The 12635-nt window shown below is 40.4% G+C and overlaps 1 protein-coding gene across 1 annotated transcript in view; it reads left to right on the top strand.

The window, feature by feature from the left end:
• GALNT9 (polypeptide N-acetylgalactosaminyltransferase 9) overlaps window positions 1-12635 on the top strand; it is a 121109-nt gene that overhangs the window by 78936 nt on the left and 29538 nt on the right. The window lies entirely within an intron of this gene.

Below are 12635 nucleotides of genomic sequence, written 5' to 3' on the forward strand. Positions count from 1 at the left end.
TCATTTGGCATGGAAATATGTAGTGCTTTGTTATTAATGTTTATATGTGCAGAATCCTCTTTCTCCAGAAATCCTGATTTTTATTTTTTTTTTCTTACGGGGGAAAATAAAACTAACTGCTTCTATTATGCTACGTTTCCATGGCAGAATCTACTAATGTGCATAACATGCAGGCAGCTGATGGCAAGTGATGATCAGTTGCTTACACCAATGGAGGCCCTGGAATGAGCAGTTAACAAAGCTAGATAAATAATGAAAGTCCATAAACAAGGCACTCCACAGAGAAGCACAGTGACATAATTTTGGCCCCAAGCTTGAGGCTCTTTGGTATTGGAAATCCATATAACACCTTTCCCTCCTGGCATCTGCTACTTTGAGAAGGTTCAGTTCATTGCAATAACGAATTTCAACTAAATGTCGTTGCAGCCTATGGCCTGTGCAAAGGGCAGCCCTGCTGGGGTGTCTTGTAACCAGTTTCCTTCTGGTGGGTGCTACAGGACGAGGCCTCCATGGTCATTTGTCACTCCCTGACTTTAGGCAGGGTACGTGTACTGATTTGTAGTTAATGCGAGTGATCTTTGTAGCCTTTCTGATCAATCCAGCCTAATTAAAGGAGTAATTCTCTGTGTTTAGGGCCAATTTACCTTTCCAAAATGGTATGAATGCCTGGAGCTCAACTAATAATGAGGTAACATCTTAGAGCCAATTAAGTGAAAATGAATCAGTGGAGCGCATTAGGCTTGATAAAGTTCAGTAAGAGGTAGAGCAGGTATATTTTTCCTCTTTAGAAACTCCCATGTTTTATGTAAAGTTGGAAAACAGCAGCTTCTCACACGAGGATGTCAGGCCCTCATTCCTAAAAGCAGTTCCACGTCCTTTAGTTCCAGCCAGCGTACTCATGGTTTCCCAGCACTGAGCTGTACTTCTGAGGGGTTAGGGATTCAGAACCGCTTACATGCAATATTTTTCTCGATGTTATTTTAGCGAATGTTCTTGCAGATCAGCCCTCATCTATGAAAAGATTCTATTAATAAAACCAGCTGTGGAACGGGAAGACAGAATGGTGTTATTTGTAACTGCAAAACCCTTTCAAAGCACTATTCATCATCCAGATAACTTTCTAAATGGTTTCTGAGAAGAACTATTAATTAACTGGGAAGAATGAGCCACATTAACATTTGTTTACTGTGCTGTCTGATGGCCTTGGGGGCTTGGACCAGAAGAGAAATGGCATGAAGAAACAGAGGGGTAAATTTTAGCTGTCCTCTGCATGGGCAGAACACTGTGCTTCATACTGAAAGCTGGCTTCAATGAATGCCAGATGCAAAGGTGCTGTCTGCAATTCAGTTCTGCCCTCCTGTTGCCCAGCTGACTTGCATTCCCTCCAGCAGAAGCCCTTCTATTTGGAGCTGCCAATGAGTTTTTGTGGTGTTTTGTTTTTTCTTTCTCACTTAATACTTAAAATTCATTTTTCACTGTAACTTTTTGCTTTGTTTCTATTGCTTTAAATGTGTTTGATGTCTTTCTGCATCCTAGAAGCAAATGGTTCATACAAAGAATGATGTATTGGAGCCACTGCAATTTTCACTAGAGGTGCAGGTAGATTTTCTGAAGGGCTGAGGCCATTAGTACCATCCTTGCAGAATGAATCTGCACAAAGGCTTGCTATTTATGCCTAAATTATATGCTACTAGGATATAGCATAAAATCTGGAATTGCTGTGTAATGAGAAATGTAAGGACACACAAATGTCCTGGCTTACATTGCACATGGTTTGCAGTAGCTTTGGGAAGCTGCTCTTGATAGAATTGGCATGTGATCTCTGAATTGCTGCTGTATCCCTTCCCTCCTGACATTTAAACTAATAGAATTGTATTTGATTGTTGAGTCAGTGACTCAACACCAGGAATGAGCACTTTGACAACTCCACTTCAGAACAGAAATTCTCTTGCTCTCCAGGCCTGAGTCACAGCATATCTGTCTCCTCTCTTTAGATTAATGTTTTGTTTTCCTCAATACCAATAGAGAGAAACATTTTAATGGTCATATTCTAATTAGGTATATAGTACTGTGAAAATCAATTTAACTGGAAGGAAGAAAACATTTGGTGTGAAGTAATGTGAGTGTTTGGTTTTTATTCTGAAGTTGGATAGATTTGAAGCATTGATTCTTTCTATAATTCAGGTTTCCTCTGAGTAATGCCCTTTAATAATCACTATAATAAAATCAGACTTTTCCCCAGTCCTTTTCTTGTCATTCATTCACATATGTCACTCTTCACGTTACGTGTTGGCTTGTTGGAGCAGATCACTGAGATTTGTTTGATCAAAAGTAATACAATATTTGTTTATATCAGAGGAAACCCATTGAGTCATAGGGATTTTTGTCTTAGGTGCTGCTTTGCCTCTAACAAACTTTTATAGAATTTATATACCCACCAGCAATTACAGCAACCTTTGGTGTTCACTCGGAGTGTTCCTTGAGTTTGCATAAGCAGGATTTTACTGCCTCTGAAGGATAGACAGGGAGGGAAGGGTTTTGTTGGTGGGACTTGTGCCCTTGCAAGGCAAGCCAACCTGAAGCCATGTCAGTATAAAGGATGAAAGTAGTTAAAGGCTGCTGTGAAAGGATCTGTTGAATGACCAGAAAATAATTACATAACATAGTAATATGTCCCCAGACATTTACATAATAACGCATGTGCACTGCAACATCTCGGCTTATAGCTTGCCATACCATCCTTTTCCAATCTGGTGGCAGCTCCCTTTCCTCTCCAGCAGAAAGAAAATGCATCTCATTTCCCTTTAGTCTGCTTCACCTGATGGCAGCAAAGTTGGAGATGTATCTAAGAATATCACTCAGCACAAAGAATTTTATATTTATTTGTTGTTACTGTATATGTAGAGCCTTGGTTTGTTCTTGCATACAAAGCGTCAGGGGAACAATGATGAAACAATTTGTTTTTCAGTTTTCCATTTGAAGTGAGGGAGGAAAGAAAATATCCTGGGTTTACCTGAATACTGAAATAACTGACCACATAGTGGCAGCCTTTGTTACTGTATTTCAGCCAGTTTACAGAGGGCTGTTGAGGCTATTTGTGCTTTCAAACACACTGTTCAGAGCAAGATATTCATATGTCATATAGACCCTGGGCTCGATCCTCTGAATCTTTTCACATGGGATACCCATGCTGTCATTCCCTCAGCATGTGCAATGAGAGTCATACATGTCTTTGTCATGTGCAGATGGGAGAGCAAAGCTATGTGTGTGATGAGCGTATTAAATAGATCTATCACATTGTTTTTCTGTAACAAGACCTAAATCAGAAACGTAATCCTGTGTTTACAAGGTTAATATTTCATTAATACTTTGCAAAGAGTTCTTACAAGCAGCTGCTGTGGGCAGTGATTCTGGGCTGGTTGGTGTGGTCAGGTGCATGAGCTGCGTTCAGGACATCTGCCTGTCAGTGATCAGGGCTCACTGTGTATATTTCTTTGGCTGCTTGTGGCTGGTTTCTGCCTGGTGGGCTTGTTGTTGTTTTGTTTTTAACAAATCCTGGGTGGGATGCTGAAGGCTGCAAGCACTTTCTATGCATTCGTTTCAAGTGTCCCCAGTGAAGTTGTTTTCCTTGTCTTTTGTCTAAATATGTTTACCAACTCCAGTTTTAGACTGCTTTTCCAATTGGCATAAATGCATTTCACTGTTCAGTGTTTCACTTCAGCATTTCAAAAAGGTAACAGTAAACTGTTTACTTGTATCAACAGTAAAGACTGAATCACTCCCTTCAGGTACATGTCTGTGACAGATTTCAAAGCGTTTTCAGATTTTGACACATCTCTTCAGAAGAGGATGTTAAACTAATGTCTTGCTGATTTGACAGAGTGAATCAATTCAAAGTGTGAAGCTAGCAAGTATGTGCAAAGTGGCTCCAGGTTGCTAAACCAAGGTTTTCAATGTAATGCTGCTATACACTTCAGCTAGAGCTTTCACAATTGTCTAATGTGTTTATTTAATTGTGTACATTCACTTTGATATCTTACAGTTAAGTCAATCTTAATTATCCCTGTTCTGGAAAGCCCTAAGATACCTGGCTCAGAAGGAAAAATGTGTGTTAGATTGAGTCCTTGGCCACTGGAACCCTAAGGTGGATTTCCTGCTATGCTGGGGCTACTGGTGGGAGTGAGTCACGTTCAGTGACTTTGTCCATGGAAAAAATTATGTACAAGACACAGACCTTTTTGTCAAATTGATGAAAGAGGCAAAGGAGTGAGAGGGAAAGTGAGTATGAGAGCATTACCTGCTAGAGGTCATGCAGAAGGCAAAGAGCTCAGGGTTCCTGGACATCCCATGAGGACACACAGCTCTCAGTTTTAATGTGTGGTTGTGAAATGTAAATTCAGAGTGGTGAGGCATAGATGTGAGAGCACAGGTAAATCTGGATTGCATTCTGCCTTCAGAGTTTTGCAGATTAAAAATTTGGTTCTCGTTTCGTTCTCCCCCATGTCCACAGCTATTTATTCTCGTTCTGCTTTTTGGCAACATCAGGCTTCTCTAAGACCTTTGAAGTATCTGGTAGAAATTGTAGCCTAACTCTTGGAGGCAAGCTTCCGTGTAGGATGAGCACCAGCTTCAAGTTCTGGACTATGATTGTTATTCTTGCCATTAGATCTGCAAATCCTCAGATAAAGATGGACCAAGAAAATAACATTCAGTCTTTTGATAAATGACCTCAGATTTACAGTGGTGACACAAAGCAAAGAGCTGAGTTATCAGCACATTCATGATTTGATTTAGTTCAGTATCTCCTTATTTTGTGTGTGTGTGTGTGTGTTATTGTGTGATTTTTGCATAATCTAATCTTTTTTATGCACCTCTACTATTATTTTGTGCCAGGTAACAGCATTCCCATTAGGCATTTATTTATCTGTCCCATGTAAACCTGCTGATATTGCTTTTTTTTTTTTTTTTTAATTCTTTTTCCTAAAACTCTGCTATGGTGAGAGATAGAAGGGTTATATCTGATTCCCAGTTGGGAGGATCAGCATGGTTTCCTGGAAATCAATAATGAGATGCCTCCACACACCTCAAGGTGTGCCCTGGGAGGCTGTGATGTGCCCAGATTTTCAGCCTAAATTTTATTCATTCTTCGGTTTTCTTACAAAGCCTTGAGTCAAATGTCTTAGCAAATTGAAAGCTGTTGATGCTTTTCTAGGCATGGTCCTTTTAGAACTGTAATCCTGAAGAAAGCTGAAAGGTGCCAGACTAGCTATTTCTGTATTCATGTACCAGTGAATCAGAACAGCTTGAATTTAGAGCTAGGTTCAGACAGTTTGGGAATGCCTCGTGCTTTTGGAACTCATAATTTGTGCATGTGCTGCTTGCTCCTCCACTTGCTCAGAGGACAAGCAAGAGAACAAGGCTACTTTGCAATCTGCACCCACTGAAATGAGAAATAGGGCTTTGTAATATTTAGCTTTTGGAGAGTTGAGGCTGACATTGCCCCACTGACACCTTCCATGTTGCTGACTTCTGCTTTAATCTTCAAACTAAACCTCCTGAGCAGTGTGACCACTTTCCATTTCTTACAGACCACACTCACACTGCATTTTGTGCTGGGCTGTGTGACCCACTGCAGGAGCTGGGCTGCTTGTCTGCACCGTGCTGGACATGGGCCATTCCCAGCAACATGGCTTGAGGAGAAAATAAGCTGTGCTGAAAAAATGCAAGAGAAATAAACTACTCATGATGTACCCCAAAATGCCAAGATACTTTATATTTTCCAGAATCAACTTCGAAAGAAGTTGATCCTTTCAGAGGATCTAGTAGCAGTATTACAGGACAAGTTGGGCACAATTAAAGTCATGGCAGAAGCCATACAGCAACCACTGAGCAGGAATTGAGGAAGCAAGGAAAGAGGAGCAAGTGTTTAGGGACTAAAAAGCCAATTCAAAGGAAAACTACTTCAGGAGCAACTATGATAATTTTTTTCTGCACATCTCTGTATTATCCTTCTGCCTTTTGGAACATCCTCGAGTATTACAGTGGCTGAAACTGCTGGAGGGGAACAGCATGAAAAATAAGGGAAAAATAATCGCTTTGTAAGAAGTGGGGGCTAATACCCAGAGGCATCTTAACAACAAACAAATAACAAATCCTCCACACAAAAGAGAGGTACTCAAACAAGGCAGCATGCCTGCATGACACCAAATCCTGCTGAAAAAAGCTTCTCTTGTAAGTCCTGCCCACTTGCTTGCGGTAGATAAATACTACTAAACCTTTCCAAAAGAAGCTTTAAACAAAAAGTAAAATTAAAAAAAAAAGGGAATCTTCTCTGCTCGTTCTGTTGAATGCCCAAGACATATTTTGAGAGGGAACCGGTGGAGATGATTCAGAAGGAAAGTAAAGGCCAGTTCTGATAATTTAGAACTGTCTGTATTAATTGCTATCTCCAAAAAATCAACTGGAGTGGAAACTAAGTAATTTTATTAATATGTTAGATGCCATTCTGGCTTGCAATTGAATGTCTGTCTCTTTCTCTCCTACCTCCCAAGCACACATCAGTTTCTTTATGATAGCAGACGTGCATCTGATTTAAGAAGAAATCAATAAAGATGGTGAGATTTTCCAGATGACACTCAGTGATCTGGAGGTTCAAATCCCACTGAATTTCTGCTTGGAAATATCACAGGTAGGAATTTGTCTGCAGTTCTGCCACATCCACCCTGTGTGAGGTTTACATCTTGGGGTTGACTTTGTATCTGTTGTTGCTTTTGGTGAGGTTTGTTCAAATGGAATAATCTGGAAGCCAGTACTGTGACACCTCCCCTCAAACAGAAACTTTGTGGAAGTCGAATGGAAGTTAAAACAGAATTAAGTGTTTAGGTATAATTTTAATTGTATATGATTGCCTGAAATTAAATAAGTGTTCAGGCCCCAATTTAGCAAAGGCCTGTACTGCCTCCTAGCTATACCTCTGTTGTCTACAGGAACTGAGTGCCTGGTTAAAGTGAAGCACGTGCTTAAGGCTTTGCTGCATGGAGATGAACACAGGCATGCTGTGAAGCATCCTGTCTTAGCTCGTGGAATGACTGCCTGAAAAGAAGCAGCAAGTGACATATTGAAAGATGTTGTGGCAATATTCTGCACAAAGTCACAGTGAAGGAAACAGCAGGTGAGAAAAACAGCAGGGAGGTGTTTGAATCAACACGGTCCTCCATTGAAAATGAAGGATACAGCAGCTAGGAAGGGATAACAGTAAGGAAAGAGAGCTTAACTGCGAGGGAGGAGGAAATAATAAATCCTTCCTTCAGATTGGAAAGTAGAATTGAATAGGAAAATCTGCTCCACTGAAGATGGTGACATGTCAGTCGCATTTTTCCTCTCAAGAACTTCACAACAGCTTGTGTTTTGGTTTCTGTCAGGTGCTACTGTGTCAGCTTCTAGGTCTTACATAACTCCAAGAAAACTCTGTGTGCTTTTTAAGAGACAAAGCTCTTCTGAGGCACGAAGCACTTCACCTGCATGGCTACAGCCACTCCTCGTGGAGTTCTTCACTCTTCTCTTCTGAAGCATTCTGCAGGTTATTGCAGAATCAGGAATTGTCTTATTCTGCAGGTTTTCAGCCACAATTTTTCTTTTAAATTGCTGTGTGTCTGTCTTCCAAGCACATCCAGGAGCCTGTCTTCCCATCCTCCTTATTTATGTCTGCATTTGCATTGCAATGCCACACTGTTATGCCAAGATGCGTGAGTGGATGAAAATGAGAAGGTTTCTGGTGTGATCATTGTTTTCTAAGTGCCATGTACAGAAGTGTGTTGGTCCATGACTGGATTTTCACAGAAATAGCATGGGAAAATAGAGAATCGCACACTTTCTAGCCAAAGCTAAACATTTCATAAGGTGGCATGGCTACTTACGTGGAAGAAGCAGGAAACAAAAGCAAATTTATGAGCTCAGAGACCTTTCTTCCATTTATTTTATCCCTAAACCATCATGGTTACAACATCTCCATGGATTTTTCCACATTAAAGCACTGGTGACATCCACCTCGTCAGAAGGTAACACACTCAATTAAACTAACTGATAAAGAATGAAGCATAAACCTTATCAAATATGCAGTTTTCTTCTACGTGCCATCAAGATGAAAGGAAGTGAAGTATAATAATAAGAACGGCTACATTTTGCATTTTCACTCATTTGCCTCTTTTTCCTGGAAGTCTAAAATGACAGTGTTCAAAGCACTTAGTTTGTATTGTGCTGGACTAGAACTAATCCAGTATCCTCCAAGAAATTAGAATTAAAAATAAACCACTTGCAGTTTTCTCATTTTAGCAATTGAGTCTTCCTGTCGTGCTGCTTTTCCACGGAGCTACAAACAGTTATTGAGGTTTCATCTATCACTGAATTAATCATATTGAAAGTAAACAAAATCAGTATTTGCTTTGCTTTAAGAGGCATGAAATAAGCAAACATCCTTGTAAAACAGCTTATTGTTTTAACAATATCAGCTGAGCTTAAAGGAAAAAACTCTGGTCAGCATATTTTGCTTTTAAATAGACCACGTCTGAAATTTTCCAGCAATTTTGGCAAGCTCACAAAATTGTTTTTCAAAGATTTCAACTGAAGGTTATGCTTAAAAACAACACTGAAAGATGTGCTGAAGTATTTTCACTTGAAGTTCAGCAAATTTCCATCGGAGCTTCAGTTTCAGCTCAAGGGGAAATGCAGGATCCTGCCCCAGAGAGGCACAACTGCCTGCAGGGAAGGAGCACGAGGTCCCACTGCTCACCAAGCTGCACAGGAGTCAGCTGAAGAGGAGATGGCACAGGGTAGGAAGTGGCAGTATTTCTGTGGCCACGGATTTGAGCAGGCTGGCTTTGTTTTTAGCACCAAGCAGCAACACAGGGTCTGGTGTGCAGTGCTGTCATCCCTGCAACTCCCAGTTCCATGCAGCAGGGTTACTCACCATCAATGCCAGGTGTTCATTTGGCAGCAGTGTGATTGCCACACTGATCCTCAACAAAGAGAAATAGAGCAGTGTTGTGTAAGTACTCCATCCTCAGTGCCTTTTGATCCTCACTTTAGCATTTCATAACTGACAAACGATGCTACATGGCTTTTCAGCAAATACGATATATTGTTCTTACAAGAACTTTTATCATTTAAAGCCAGGACATTTCTCTCATTTTTTCTTTCTTTTTCACTTTCAGGAAGCAGATGCTTTATGTTTATAGATTCAGCTTCTGTATTTCAATTGATGAAAATGGATTTTGTTTCTTTTGAACTGAGAGTGTTACCTGCACATGTGCTGGTGCTGCTGATCCCCTCAGGAATGGGACAGCCAAGCACATCCAGTACTTCTGTGCTTGTAGTTCAATTTTCTCATACCAGCAGCTGGGCCAGCATGACATAACAGAGGAAACTGTCACCCAGGGGACCACCTAGCAGCTGGAGAACCAAATGGTTCTCTCAAGTGTTGCAAAGAGGCAGGAGAAGTTGGTGACTGAATGCCTTCTCCAAACTTCAGTGAGTCTCCCGCTTTCTACTTTCATTTTGTTCTCCCAGAACTGCTCTCCTTTATCATTTTGATGCAGGGAAACATTGAGAAAGCAGGGCTGCAGAACCTCATTAAACAAGAGGGGAGCTTAGGACTCCCCTGACTCTCCCCTGGTGCAGACATGGCCTGTTTTTGGGTTGAAGATGGCTGAAAATGGTGAAGGCCATAAAAGCTGTATTGTTCACAACATATAAACAGTTTAAATTGCAGTCATTGAAGGTCAAACACTTAGAGAGACACAATATACTTAATTCTTTGTGTAGATGTCATCCATTGCTGACATAAAATGCTAGTTTGTCCTAACACACGTTCTGTACAAATTGCTAGGAGTCGTAACCATTTCATACAATGGCACTTCAGTTAAGGCTGAATTACAAGAATTAAGTGCATTTATTGGCATGTGCCCCTATGCCTGTGATGATCCATCTGACAAAAGGCAGTGATTACAATATGACATGGCACAAATAAGGAAAAAATTATTATCTGAAGGAGTGGTAATGCATTGGCACAGTCTGCCCAGGGGAGCAGACTCTTGAATACCCTGGAGGTATTCAAGAAATGTGGAGGTATGGCACTGGGGGACATGGTCAGTGGGTATGGTGGGGTTGGGCTGACAGTTGGATTAGATGAGCTTAGAGGTATTTTCCAACCTTAATCATTCAGTGATTCTGTAGCAAGGTGAATTGTGCAGCAGCAAAAAGTGGGGCAGCCCCTTGGCCATAACTGCAGGGGGCTGAAATGAAATGCATTAATTGACCCATGTCTCTTATAAGGTGCCCCTTCAAATGGAGGTACCCCAGCAAGCTGTGGTGTCTGGAGGAGCTCCCTGAATCTGAGTTAGTGCCATGTTCTGCCTACGTACTTGGAAGGTGGCAGTATTTCAAAAATCTTTGCCATTCTAATGACAAAAAAAAAAAAAAAAAAAAAAAAAGCAAAGAGTTTTGTTTCCACATATTGTTTTCCTCTTTAGAAACCCCTGTTTTCAAGAGAGGGCAGTTTTATTATTTGCCCTTTACATATAAGTACATGGAGGTATGTGTGTGTAGGGGGGTAACTTATTCAAATACTCAAATACTTATTCAGGTTTTGGAAGAACAAAGGATTGAAGCAAGATCTCCTTCTCATAAAAATGCCCTACCCCAGTGTTATACCATCTTCTTACATATGTATATTATGCATAGTTAATATCCATGAAATCACTACCTGAATTTTTTACAGTTTTTTTTATCATTCTGAGACACATTTTTTCAGCTTCTTGCTTTAGAAAACATGTTTTATTTTGACTCCTTTCATAGTTTCTATTAAAAGTAGTCATGGTTTGATATTAATGTTTGCAGTGCTTTTGACACAGTCTAAGTCATGAATGTATGAAACCAGCTTTCCTTTGTATATTCTGTTGGCAGCTTAATGTCATTTCAGCATGGGATTTTATTCTGAATACAGAATGGCTGTAAATCCGTTTAAAAGCTGTTTCTTGTGTAGTAACTTGAGCAAGTTGTGAAATATCAGGGAACTGCAACAAGTATTTTGCTTTTGTGGATGAGTACATCTTTTGCTAACTTTGCCTACTTCTGCTAAGCTCAACACTTCAGTCAAGATTGTTCATAAGACTGTTTAGTAAGTGCTGTCGCTTTGATTATTTTTGTCCCTGGGTCATATTCAGAATGCCCTTCACTGATTAAACACCATCTCCGAGTATGTGAAGGACTCAAAATTTATCAAAACAAAAGATGAAGGCTTCCTCCTCATTTGAAATCATGTAATCACAGTTAGGTTGAATTGTGTTTTGATTAAGTAGGAGATGATTACAGAGATCCATCACTCTGCCTTTAGGCTCAGATAGTTTCAGACTAACTTCACTCAAGTCAATTACTTTATTGTAAATTTACAGCAGCTAAGCTGAAAGTACAATTAAGTCTTTTGTTGTATGAAAGGTATCGGAGGAAAAAAGCAAAGGTAATAGGGGATGTAGACTGTATGCCAATGATGGATTTAGGGCATGCTTCCTACAAAGCATCAAAAGGGGAGTGTTAAGCACTTAGGCAGCTTTATGTGTAGAGAGGCACTGACAATTGGAGCTCGGGCATTTTCACAGGCAAGGAAGCCTTTCACCCGCTCTGACTCTTGGAGCTCTATTGGAAACATTCCTTATGGTTTTGTGAAAAGAAACAAATAGTTACAGTGCATCAGACTAAGTGCATAATGGAAAATTTTACTTGCACAAAAGATTTGTATAATTCACTTGCGGCTGGTGTACTTATGCGTTACCAGGCTTTCAGATGTGAGAAATAACCCTACGAAGTCATTGCTGGAATTGTGACCCATCACCTTTTCATTCACATAAATCATTTTTCTTCGTTACTCTTCTAGTTAAAGGACATAATGACTGCTTGATTAGGTCTGCTACAGGCTGCTCACAGGAGTAAAAGGAGGACACAGTTCTCCAAACTGAAGTTTTTTTAAGAATGCTGATTTCATCTTGGGGATGGGTTACAGCATTTTCAATTAAAATGAAATCCAAAGGTGAGAGATTTTCTGTGCTTTTTCTATCCTCGCTGTTCGGATGAAAAGCAGAATTTGGAAAGTTCATCTAACCCAAACCCATTGACTAGACAATTACAGGAGCTCTGCTTGCCCCTTCATTGTAGTTCAGTGTGTTATGTCCATTGTGAAAAGGATTAATAATTCATTGATGGATGCACTGCTACGGCCTTGCCAAATCTGTCTGGGCAGCCACATAGTGCTGGCTGGTTTTGTGAGGCTGCTGGTGACCACACTAAGGATCAGCACATACCCTGGGTATCTTCACACTGACACAGAGCTTTTCTACCTCAGGCATCTTTCGCTCAACTTCATTACCAGGAGGCATTGCATAGAAGTGTGCCACTTTCTTCATAAGGTTTACTTGGCATTGAATTGTTATATTGGCTATCATATTGGTGTAGAGCATTACATTCCAAGCTGCTGTAGCTATAAAGATTGCAGTGGCAATTCATGAGATTCAAGGAAAATTAGAGGCAGCAAGACTTCCTAGGTAATCAGAAAAAGGAAAAGCCCACCCACATTGTATGTACTGCCC

This window comes from Cyrtonyx montezumae, unplaced genomic scaffold, assembly GCF_038088225.1.
Source record: "Cyrtonyx montezumae isolate F1298 unplaced genomic scaffold, pur_monq_1.0 scaffold_23, whole genome shotgun sequence".
NCBI classification, from domain to species: domain Eukaryota; kingdom Metazoa; phylum Chordata; class Aves; order Galliformes; family Odontophoridae; genus Cyrtonyx; species Cyrtonyx montezumae.